The sequence below is a fragment of the Diabrotica undecimpunctata genome, chromosome 1 (genome assembly GCF_040954645.1).
Source record: "Diabrotica undecimpunctata isolate CICGRU chromosome 1, icDiaUnde3, whole genome shotgun sequence".
Lineage (NCBI taxonomy): Eukaryota > Metazoa > Arthropoda > Insecta > Coleoptera > Chrysomelidae > Diabrotica > Diabrotica undecimpunctata.
The window spans coordinates 120,526,368-120,539,194 of NC_092803.1; the positions used below are offsets into that span (position 1 = coordinate 120,526,368).

The 12,827-nt window shown below is 31.4% G+C and overlaps 1 protein-coding gene across 3 annotated transcripts in view; it reads left to right on the plus strand.

The window, feature by feature from the left end:
• Nucleotides 1-12,827, plus strand: part of LOC140452947 (uncharacterized) — a 225,378-nt gene that overhangs the window by 197,778 nt on the left and 14,773 nt on the right. The gene's annotated exons all lie outside the window — the stretch shown is intronic.

Here is a 12,827-nt window from a genome sequence, read left to right on the forward strand (position 1 = left end):
TCATAAAAACCCACTATACTCAGATGAGTACAGGTCTATTTTGTAACATAAAAACAACAATAACAAAAAAATCTTATACAGAATAAATGAACATTACTAGTACTTACCCTTACAACAAAAAAAGTTAAAAAAATGATAAATAGTATCAAAATCACAAAATAACAAACACGCAATGATGCAACAGAAATATGGAGGTTAGCTCATAATTACTTCGGCAAAAATTAGGAAGAAAAGCGCCACTTAGGGTATAATCTGTGAAAATGTAGTAGAACACTTTGTAATAGAATCGGACATATACGTGGAGTACCACTTTTTTACCAGATGTTTACTACTAGGCAATTTTTGCTGCTGTACTTAGATGAGTACAGTGGCACCAAATGGGTTTTAAATGTTGGTGACTTATATACATACTGTAATAGAATTCGGATGTCCATGAAAAAAAGTAATACAGAAATATAGAAATCTGATTTTATAAGATTTATTTAAAATTTGTGAAAGAGCTTTTCTTCTCTAGCATATCTGCGGTTTGAAATTCAAATTAATTGAAAATTTAATATACGTTCACGTTAATTGGAGCAGCTGTCCGTTTCATTGTTCGTTATAGACGATCGAACAGTAGGCACATATTTGTTATTGATTTATCGATCTATGAATATTTTCTATTGCAAACAAGATATTATTTTACCTTACTTATTCATATTCCGTAAAAGTACTTGCAGGAATGCGAACTGTTGTTGATATTATTTTCTTGCTTGATTTGCGAGTAAGTATATATTTTATATAATCAGAATGCCGAGTCCATCTTATTTAACGAGTCGCTGATGTGTAAAGCTGCAACCGAAATTCAATCCATACTCTGCTGCTATCCGTTACTGTGTAATGTAAGATAAATTTGCTGCTTCACTGACTTTCAATCAGTTGCAAGTAGAAACCACTATTTTTCTCAATCGACTACGTTCAATAGCCGTTGTGAATGAATCTTTCTACTACTGGTAGCAGTCTGCCTTCAAAACGCATTCTATTATATAAAACAATGAAAATTCGTATATACCTCCATTACTGACTGATACATTGAATCAATTCATTTTTGCGTAAATTAGATATTGTCTAATTTCTTTCTCCTCTTCCTTTTACCCTAAGGTGTCGATTTATATTTGTTTTCATTCAACCATCTCTTCAGTTTTGTCTATTTTATGCTATTATTTTGATTTTTTAAGTGTTTTCTGTTGCTTATAATTTTTTCCGTCGCTATAATTTGTTGTATCGATTTCATTCGTGGTATGCCTTTATGTTTGTGATTTTCTTTGTTTCGTGTATTTTCCTTGATGTTCTATTGGACTTTATTCTCATTGGTGTCCGTACAAATTTAATTGTCTCTTTATTTGGTACATCTCATCTCAATTGGGTTAATTCTACTATTACGTCTTTTGTGAAGTGTCAAATTTTCACCTGCATACGGTAAGGTTGGATGAAAGCTTTGACTTAAATGGTCCGCTGTTCTGAGAAAGTTGTAGCTACAGAAACATGTTCTTTTTTGTTACGCATTATATATATATATATATATATATATATATATACATATACATAATGTCTCGAATTTCAAACTTCAGGAAGATCTTAAGTCTTAGGGGTGTGGACTAGGTTTATATTGTGCGACCTCTATTTGAATATTGTTTTGAAGCTATTTTCTTGTGGCATTTTAAAGTAATTACTATTTAGTTATACTGGTTTTTCCCTCATAATTTACTATGGAATCACTAACAGGAGAATTTTACTGTCATCATGGCATGTATTTGTCTTTTTAAAGACGAATTACATGCTATGATCTTTTCTGATGGATATTCTCAAGTTAAAGTTGATTTCATGTAATCGAATAAACTATCTTATAAGTAAAGTCGTCCCAGGAGCGCAACTCAACAATATTGGCAATATCATTTTAAAGTCGTCTACTTTAAAATGTATAATGTATGTCTGAATTGTCAATATAAATGAGTTTAACCTTTAATTGTGGCTTATTCCCATTTAAATAGTAATTACTCTATTTGAATATTTACATTTTTGAAGCGAAGCTTCTATACGGGCGTTGTATTATTTTTTTTTCTCTGCAGTAAAAGGCTGAGGCGAGCGTCACGGAACTGGCGCCACAAGATGGCGTCGTCACGGGTAGCATCATAGAATAGCGGTTCTTGACATCAAGTCACTACTTTCGATCTGTTAGTTTCTATATCATTAGTGTAAGCAGGTTTAAATTAAAAACTGCATGAAAAATAACTAACAAAATATAGACATTAAATGAGAAGTAAAAAAATTGAAAGAATATCTGTCACTAAAAGATTCGATTCGTAACGATTGCTAAAATTTAATAAAAGTCATCCGATTAATAACTGAAAAAATACCACAATTCCCGCTTGATGTTAAAAGTGACATATGTCATGTCAGATTGTAACTATTGAATAAGTCAGTAGAGTTCACTTGATGTTGTTCGTTATTGTATTGTAATGGCCGTTGGCTATCGAGATTCTTATTATTAAAAGTATTCAGTAAATAGTCAAATGTTGTTTTTTTTTACTGCTTTGAATCCAGTAATCACTTCAGGTTATGTGCCAGTAATGGAATAGTTTGTAATTCGAAGGATAGACAGGAATTTCGATCTTGGTATTTTGAAATCACGTTCACAAACGTGAACGTAATCAAAACAAAGGGAGCGATGGCGGTCAATCTACAGGTAGCAAATTTTAAACAATTTGATGGTACAAATTTTTCAAATTGGAAGTTTCGCATGGAATTAATGTTGGAACAAAATGATTTGCTGAAAAGTTTACAAAAAGACATAGTTGATGACACTTTAAAAAAGAATGATTCTAAAGCAAGCAATCTTATAGTGCAATGCTTAGCGGATAATGTGATACAGATCGTAAAAGATAAAAAGACAGACAGCGATATGTTCAACACTTTAAAAGACCCATATTTGCAAAAGGGTTTGTCTATTCCAGTTGAAATTCAACGTAAATTAAGAAATCTGAGGTATGCTAGTAGAAAATTAACAGATTTTATAATGATTTTTGAAAACACAGTGGCAAATCTGAAGAATAGTGGTGGAAAAATTGAAGAACCTGAAATTGTTTCACAATTGCTAGCTGCTATGCCGGAGTCATATCTCAGAAGGCAGGTCTAACAATTATATCTGAAAATGAAAAAGTACAGGTATACCATAATTCTAATTTAATCATGAGTGGAACCTCCGTTGCTCCGTCGCCAATAATTTGTCATTATACAGCGGTTGTTTAAAGCAATAAGAGTATAGATTTTTAATTTAGTTTTATAAACAACACGTCTGTTTATGCGCCCGCAGAAAAAGTTCAAATAATAAATTGGTTTATGGTGGTAATTCTGGACAACAGTGTGTAGATTTATTTTCTGTGTTTTTTGAGGGGGGACCAATTACTCGCATACAGTCAGTTCATAATATTGGTAAAAATTTTCAGAGTTGTTATATCCTCAAAAATTGCAGAAAATTTCACGCTCAAGAAGTGTCACCAGAAAAAGTTTCACTTTTTTCTTTCATTAGATACACATATTAAAAGTAAGAAAAATGATCAATAAAGGATACAAAGTACTTACATCCAAATGATGCTGGAGTAATGATCCAGCCACATCAGATGATAAAACTTCTAAATCCTTAAAAGAAATATCCTTAAAAGGTTTCCTTGTTTGTTTTCCCATATACATATCTCACATAAATTACTTGAAATATATAGTGAAGAATGACCCATTCTTCTGTGTAATATACTATACAATTTCCACAATAGGGTGATCTCACATCGCAGTGACATAAAAACCAACAAAATAAATGCATGTGCACTCGCAGAACATGCAATAACTGGGAAACATTAGTTAAATTTCGAGGATTCCTGTATTTTGACAAAAGAAAAAAACCATACAAAACGTGTTTTCTTGGAAATGTGTTGTATAAAATCCAGTACATCTTGCATTAATAAAAAGTCTGACATAGATAAATTGAGCAACATTTATTGTTATTTACTGAAAAATCATCAAAAATAAAATAATTATAAATGTCTAAATATTCTTGTATGCATAACTGGTTGCATACCATTAAGACAGGTTAATAATTAAAAATATAAACTACCCAAATATGGGCCTCTTTTTACACTAATTACACTTTAATCACATTGTTTTTTTCTTTCTGTTCTCTATGTATTAGAGTTAAAACATACCATCAAAATATGTCATGAAATAAACTAAGTTTTACTATCCTGACCAAAAAAAATGTTTAGAATGTATTGTCCAATATTATATTTTAAATTTGTGTTTTTAATGTTGAGTGTCGAAGTTTATTTTAAATAATCTCAACGACTAGTAAGTTGCACTGACGAATTGTGATATTTTGTAAATATCTACACATTTTTTTATATACATTACAGTGTCTTGAAAAAGAAATAAAACCATTCCGAAAGCTCGACAAAAAGTCAAAAGAGAGTTCCTCTAACATCTTGGCCAACCTTCTGACTGCAGCCCTAATAAACTTGTGGTTTTATTTATATCGACAGTCACTAATATCCTGTATTTTTTATATATATATATATATATATATATATATATATATATATATATATATATATATATATATATATATATCTGTACCTTGGTGCTAAAACAACCAATGTCAAAAATTGAGATTTTCGGTTTTTCATCGCAACGGGTGCAATACGGTGTCCTTTATATTGTGCAAGAACAACCAATGTCCCAACTAGTGCCATTTTAGAGGTGGAGTATAACTGATAGACCAATGTCATTATTATATAGAAATATTTTTAATGCTATAACATCCAATGTATACTTTGGTTATTTACTTTTATCGCAATTTAGTGCAAGAACAACCAATGTCAAGCCAGAGTGTACATTGGTTTCTTTAGTTTCGATTCAGATTAGTTTATCTTTGTGCAATAACAACCAATATCGACTTTGGTTGTCAGCAAAGTCGCTAAAACCACCATGCAATTGCAAAAAAAATGTAAAGAGCTGATTACCGAAGAAAGTAGAAACCGTATTTTTTAGGAATTTTATCAGTTTCTGAGTTCCAGTGTTACAGAACACGAAAAACAAACAAAACGATTGCGTTTACACGGAGAAAGTAGCAGAAGAAAATTTTCTAGAAAGTATGTTTATTTCCTTCGCCAACTGCAGGAGTTGAGGTATGTCAGACGATGTTCTTGAATACCCTTGATATAAGTCTAATGAAAATTAGAATGATAGTTGTAAAAAAAGAGAAACAGGAACTAATATGTTCCCCTGATAAGAGAGAAAGACATGGAAAGCAGCCCAAAATATGCACCTTAGAGAAAGAGAGAATTATAGCTCATATATTAATGTTCCCAGCAGTGGAAAGCCACTATTCACGAGAGAGAACCAGTAAAAAGTATCTTTCGAATTACCTTTCCATTTCAAAAATGTTTAGGCTGTTCCAAGACTACTGCATTGAGCAAGGAGTTATCTCAACAATAAAAGAGTCGGCCTATCGAAATATTTTTGTTGAAAATTTTAATTTATCATTTAAACGCCCTTATAACGACACTTGCGAAAAGTGCGATAAATTTAAATTGCAGCTGCAACAGCCTAATCCTAATATGGAAATTATCTAGCAACGTGAGGCACACCTTACCCTTGCTGAAACATCTTATCTAAGATAAGGAAATGTCCCTACATGACGAGAAAATGGCTTTTGCCAGTTTTGACTTAGAAAAGTGCCTACCTACTCCCTTTCTAAATAACAGTGTATCTTTTTATAAACGATCCTTATGGACATACAACCTTACATTTTACACCGTATCAAATAAAAAAAGCTACTCCAATTTGTTACATGTGGGATGAGTCCGTTGCGGAGCGTGGCGGCCAGGAAATAGCCTCTTATCTTTGGGCCTACCTACAGAGCCTCCCAACTTGCACTGAAGTGGTAAACTTTTTCAGCGACACCTGCCAAGGACAAAACAGGAATATTTATGTTGCGGTAATATTCAGTTTTTTTATGATAAGATTGGCACAAAATAAAGATAATGATTTTGCACACAATCTCATGACAATAAACCAAAATGACCAGGTTTTTAGAACCTGGTCATTCCCACATGGAAGCCGACACCATCCATGCTCTAATTGAGAGAGAGAAAAAGAAGACAAACATGAAAATTGAAGTACCTCATGATTGGGCAAATTTTATCAGATCTGTGGGTAAACAGATAAATTTCGTGGAAATGATCATGAATGACTTTCTGGATTTCAAGAAGCTGTTAAAAACCACTTTTATCCACAAAAAATAAAATATAGAAAAATAAAAAGTGCCATGGTTTAAATTAAAGTGGCTCCAATTCACTAAAGGCGAACCAGGAGTGATAAAATACAAATTAAGTTTCGACGAAAAGGACGAATTTAAAATTTTTGACATCAACAGAAGAAGACAGAGGTCGTCCTCTAATAATAGGGATTTGCTGCCCAGGTACGCAGAGCCGCGACCGCTGGATAAAAAGATTGATGACATAATCAACCCCGCCAGTCATCTTTTTTTTCAATCTCTGAAAACTGTTGGTGATGGGGAAAATGGAGAATCAGAAGATGATTTTGCTAAGTTGATAATATGTATGTAGCTAGTGTAAATTATAATATGTTATGTTGGTTTCAATAATAAGTAATGTTTCAGTAATGTATCTTCTATACCTAATATTATAGAACAGAGAAAACAATTTGTTTTTTTTTTAATTTTTAATAAAAAAATTGTTATTCTATAAATTTCTAATAATTGATTGTTTATATTTCATTACTGAGTCCAATACACTGCGGGTTTTGACGAAAAAACACATTGACATTAACAACCAATGTCATCAGTTAAGGGGTTATTACTTATTTCATGTAGTAAATATTTCAATGCAATAACAACCAATGTCAATATTTTTTAACTAACCAATTAAAATAAATTAGAGTAAGAGCCAGAAAAACAATTAGGTATAAATCACCTTAAAGTTGCCAAAATGACTAAGAGCCAAGTATAACTGAAGCGAAGTAAAAAAACACGAAAGTTTTAGACAAATCTTTAAACCTGAATTACTCAAAACAAGAAATTTTGACATTGGTTGTTTTAGCACCAAAGTACAGATATATATATACTTCTTGAGCGTGACATTTTCTGCAATTTTTGAGGATATAACAACTCTGAAAATTTTTAACAATATTATGAACTGACTGTATGCAAGGAATTGGTCCCCCCTCAAAAAACACAGAAAATAAATCTACACACCGTTGTCCAGAATTACCACCATAAACCAATTTATTATTTGAACTTTTTCTGCGGGCGCATAAACAGACGTGTTGTTTATAAAACTAAATTAAAAATCTATACTCTTATTGCTGTAAACAACCTCTGTATAATGGCAAATTATTGGCGACGGAGCAACGGAGGTTCGTGGAAAGTCGACGACGCGCAGTGTTGCCATTTATAGTGTGTATATCTAATTTAAAACTTAACGTACTGTATTTAAATGTATGTTGTCCGCATACAATAATCTGAGGTATAATCTAATAATAATCTAAGGCTTCTATCTTTAAAGGTTGTAATCTAAGGTAATCTATTATTGTCCGTATTTTCTTAATTCTTACTCTGTTACTTTTCATCAATCCGGTATTTACTATTATGAATTACAATAGGCTGAGACATCTCCTTATTTAATACTTTTTCCCATTTTAATTCTTCATTACTATTGAAATGGGAACAAGTCACAATTAAAGATTAAAGTACGTTTATTGACGTTTCAATTTCCACTTCGGAAATCGTTCTCAAAATACTTCTTTGGTATTTTGAGAACGATTTCCGAAGTGGAAATTAAAACGTCAATAAACGTACTTTAACCTTTAATTGTGGCTTATTCCCATTTAAATAGTAATTACTTTAACATGCCACAAGAAAATAACTTCAGAACAATATTAATTCTTCATATTTTTACGCTGGTGCATATTTTCGCACATGCGCTCTTTATGACGTATATGTTGTGATTTATCTGTTTTTCTGGTGTAAACACTGCTTATTCTGCTTTAAATATCTTTTCTCGTCCTTCTCTAAGAATGTTATCTACCTATTTCCGTAATAACTCAAAGTAGGTATACCGATGTAATTGCCTTGCAGTTTTCGCTGATGTTCTTCTCTACATGCATTACGTGTTCTTACTTTTGTCATACATTTTAGTAGATTTGTTGTTTTTTCCACAACAAAATTTTGTATATTTTCGATACCCAGTTTATCCCTTCTTCTCCCATATATTTCGCCATTTTCGGATCAATATCATACTTCCCATCTGTCTTGCCTGATTTTATGTTTGATAATTTCTATATTACTTTTTCCATGCTTATTTGTACTATCTCTTTGTTTTTCTTGCCTGGATATGTTTCGTTTCCTTCATCTATTATTGGTTTGCATTTGTCTGTATTGGATGTGCTGTGTCTCTTACTGGTGTTATTTCTATGACTTTTCGTCCATTTATGTGTTTGATTTTTGTCCAAGAGCTTCTATTATTTAATACATTTACCTATCCTGTACTTATTCTCCAAAGTGTTTACACATGTCTTTGCTGTTGCTTGATTTACTGTGTTTTTTAAACTGGGAAATTTCCGAGGTGAAAACCAAAACATCAAATATAACGTACGTTTAATTAAAATTTTTGACCTTATATATGTATGTCTTTTCAGCTATTTTACGCGGTTTCTTCATTTGTGTTGTTTCCAGTAGTCTTTTGATCTTTTTTGTTTCGGTTTTAGTCTCCACATTATAGGTATGGCATGATAGGTCTTATATTTGCTCTATAAATTATTGATTTGGTCTCAGTGATAATGTTTTTATTTTGCGATATTGTATCGTGTAGATGTCCTACCCTTTTGCTGCTATTACTGATTACTATAACTTCTGCTTTATCTCTAAAATTTCTTGTATTTCAATACGTTATTCTTTAAATTTCATTTCTTTAATAACATCTTCATCAGTTTCATTGATTTTGGCTACCTTAAAGTGAGCAAGACATTATAATAATGTAGCGACTTTAAAACTCAAACCAAATGTTAAAAGTTAGTATGCTAAAGCTTAATTTAATGAAAGATTTATCAGTATTAAATTAAGCCAGAAACAGTTTTGTAATTATTGTTATTAAACAAAAACCCACCAGAAATATTTATGTAACGTTCTGCACGAATAGTCTGTATTCCGATTCGGGTCAGTATCGCGTACTTTATGTTTTGCTACGGAAGTAGTATTTGTACGACGTTCTGGTAAAGTGGCTATTGAATTTCCCATCAAATATTAAAAATTAAGAATATTTAACAGTTCTAACTGAAATTTAGACAAAATAACTTATGGAAAAATCTAAAGAGATAGTTTGAAATATACAATATCTCTGAAGGTAAACTGTTTTAGTACGTTAATGATCGGCCATCCTGTTGTGACGTCACGGTTTTACACTTTGAGGTTATCGTTTTCTAAACAAACCAAATTACAAATACTATTTTCACTTCAGTTCATATATTAAAATCTTCAGAAATATTATCAGATTAGTTCTTTAGATTTAGTGACCATACACGATAAGGCAAAGGTAAAAAAATACATAGCTTTCAAAACGTTTTTTAACATTGTAATTTTTTATATTAAATAAACAACGTGAACATTGATAAAAAGAACTAAGCAAGTAAGACAAAATTCAAATGTATATGTCAAACACTGCTAAAACGAAGAAAAATACGGAAAAAACAAGGCAAAATGAGAAATAGATCTACCGTGACATCTCCAGAAATATAGAAAGACGGGCTGAATATTTTGAAGGACAAGAACTTAGTAAAAAAACATGCTAACTTGTATATAAAACTACAAAAATGCTGTAATATGTCTAATTCGCAAAAAAAAAGATGATAAAAGTATACAACTCTACAAAACAATAATACGCCCAGTCCTAACATATTGAACATACCTGAACTGTAACAAAAATAATCTAATGAAAATACGTTAGGATGTTTCGAAAGAAAAATATTAAGGAGAATCTATGAAGCGATGAATGACAATGTAGTGTGGAGAAGACAATGAAAACATTAGTAAATTAAAATTAAGACAATGAAAATATACAACTATAGAGGAATCGCTTTACTGGATGTAACCTACAAAATATGAGAACTAATAATAAAAAACGAAATTGGCACATACGATAACGAAATAATTTTTGAATTGCAAAGAATGTTCGGGAAAGGTAGATAATCAATCAACCAAATTTTCATCGTGTAAAAATTACTATAAAACCTTGAACTACACATATTATATATAGACTAAAAGAAATCCTATGACTTCTATACAGAGATGCTCCTACGAGGCCATGATTTCAATAAATATACTGACAAAACTGATAAAATTAGTCAAAGTGACCCCAAATGAATTAAACATGGATTTAAACATTTCGAGAAATAATTCATTAAGGACATATGCGTCACGTGAAAGCCTTAGTGAAAGATATTCGCTGCCCAGAACATTATTTAACCTGGGTTATTACCAATAACATTAAACACATGGGAACATTATTTAACCATGGGTTTTTTACCCATGTATTTAGTGGCTACATTCATGTACTCCTAGTAAGTATTAACCACACTTTACATTAACCTTGGTCAAAATTTTAACTTCACGTTCTTTTTAATTAAGTGGTTATATATTTTATAGGACACTGATGATGGAATAATGGATTCCGAAAACGTTTTGTCTAAAACAGCCCGTTTGGGTTTTTAAAAATATATACCTTTTACAAAGGATTTTTAATAAATTTTTTTAATATATGGTATACAGCCAAATACAGGAACGTAGATTCCTTGTGGATATTATTTAACCTATCTTATAATTTATTTTACGACAGGATATATTAGACTCTGACAGAGCCTGATAATACTGTATTAATCACAATCACAAGTAGAGCTGTGTAGATCAGATCAGATACTGGCTTACCTAGCCGGACGTTTTGGGTTCGATCCTGTAAACCAGAAATTATTCAATTTTTAATTTAACCGTTCACCGTTCTTCGGAGGGCAGTTAAAACGATCGATACCGACTAAGTAAGTAGCCGTTAACACTAAAACATAAGCCAGAAGTTTACACGAATAGAAGATAAGCAAAAGCCAATTTGCTGCAGTACAACCGGTTATAATAACAAAAAACTTTCGAAAAAAAAGTAGAGCTGTAGAAAAATATATAATATATCTAAATATAAATATACAAATAATCTATATAAATATTTCATAGAAATTGTGCTGATAATGTTCCATTTTTTTATCTCATGCGTACTATAGAGGCATACCGCTTATAAACCACGAACCGGAATATACCATAAATATGTCTACCGTTAGGTATACATAGGTCTACCAATAAAAATAAATATAGAAATCCATCTTTTAATTTTAGTTTTTAATTCTCTCTGATGTCTCAGTGATGAATGTTTTGTCTTTAGTGCCGAGAATAGTGAATTCGATTTCCCTGCAAAATCAAAAAGTGTTGCCCAGGTCGCTGCTTGGAATGATCTGGCAAACCACCAATTGTAATCTACCTAGTACACCTACTCTAGTTAAGCTATAGTTTCCATATAACCGTGTACACTTAAAGATATACAACACAAATATATGCAGAGCTGCTTCTTGCGCTCAAAGTTGGATATGGCACATTAAGAAGAAAAGCTCTCTCTGAAACTCTCTCTCTGTTTCTCTCTTTTTCTCAATACCCAATTTAAATATAGTATTTGCTCATTTTCTACAAAAATATTGATAACAAAACTTAGGTTAACCTTAATTACATCACATGGATGAAATCCAAAAAATTACAACTGGTTTTTATCTGCTACTGTCCATTGTATTAACATTTATTATCACTGCATGTGGTTCTCTTTACGTTACTCGCACCGCTTGGGAGAGCAAAATAAAGTCGTCCGATGGAAATCTTAGATGTGATGATTTTATTCGTTTGTAGCCTATTATTTGCTTCATCTAACAAGTATTAAATAAAGAGAAAGGTGTTATTAAAATCAAAGGAAAATTTCATACAATACGAAGGATTTGCGGTTTGATAAGTTATTATTTATATTTATTCCAGTAATGGTGAACCATAATTATTCACATTAAAAGTAGCATACAGAGATATTAATTTAATTCAAATCATTTATAATCAACCAATAAGTTTACCAATAGGCTACTTGCAAATTCTCTCATGATATTTAATTATTCTTGTATGTAAAATAGTTTAATAAATAATTAAATGTATCTACTGAATTAAATAATGTTTAAAAATCCACCATTTATTTAGCATTTGGCATACATGATAATATCAAAATTTCGAAAATACATAATGGGTATTATTTCATTACATATTATTATTATATATTAAAAGTAGATGCAGTTATCCACTCAAGATACCTGAGCGTTGGAGCGAAGAAGTCAATTGAATCGTCAAGGTATGCTCTTAGTTCATATTTGTCGACCAGATGAAGAATGGATTGGTTAGTAGTTCCACAGTCGCATTTTGGTGATGAAAGTTTCTCCCACTTGTATAGACTTTCTGCAAGAATACCGTGTCCTGTGCGAATTCTATTCATATGGCGAGGGAGATTAAAAGAAAAGGTCAAATTTTTTATTAGGATTGTCTCGGTAACTTCAAACTTCTTATTTTGAACTAAATTTTCTTGCAGCCGTGTAAGGAAGGTCTAATACATAGAGGTTGAATACAGTGGGAGCCAAAACAGATCCATGTGGTACTCCGTTTT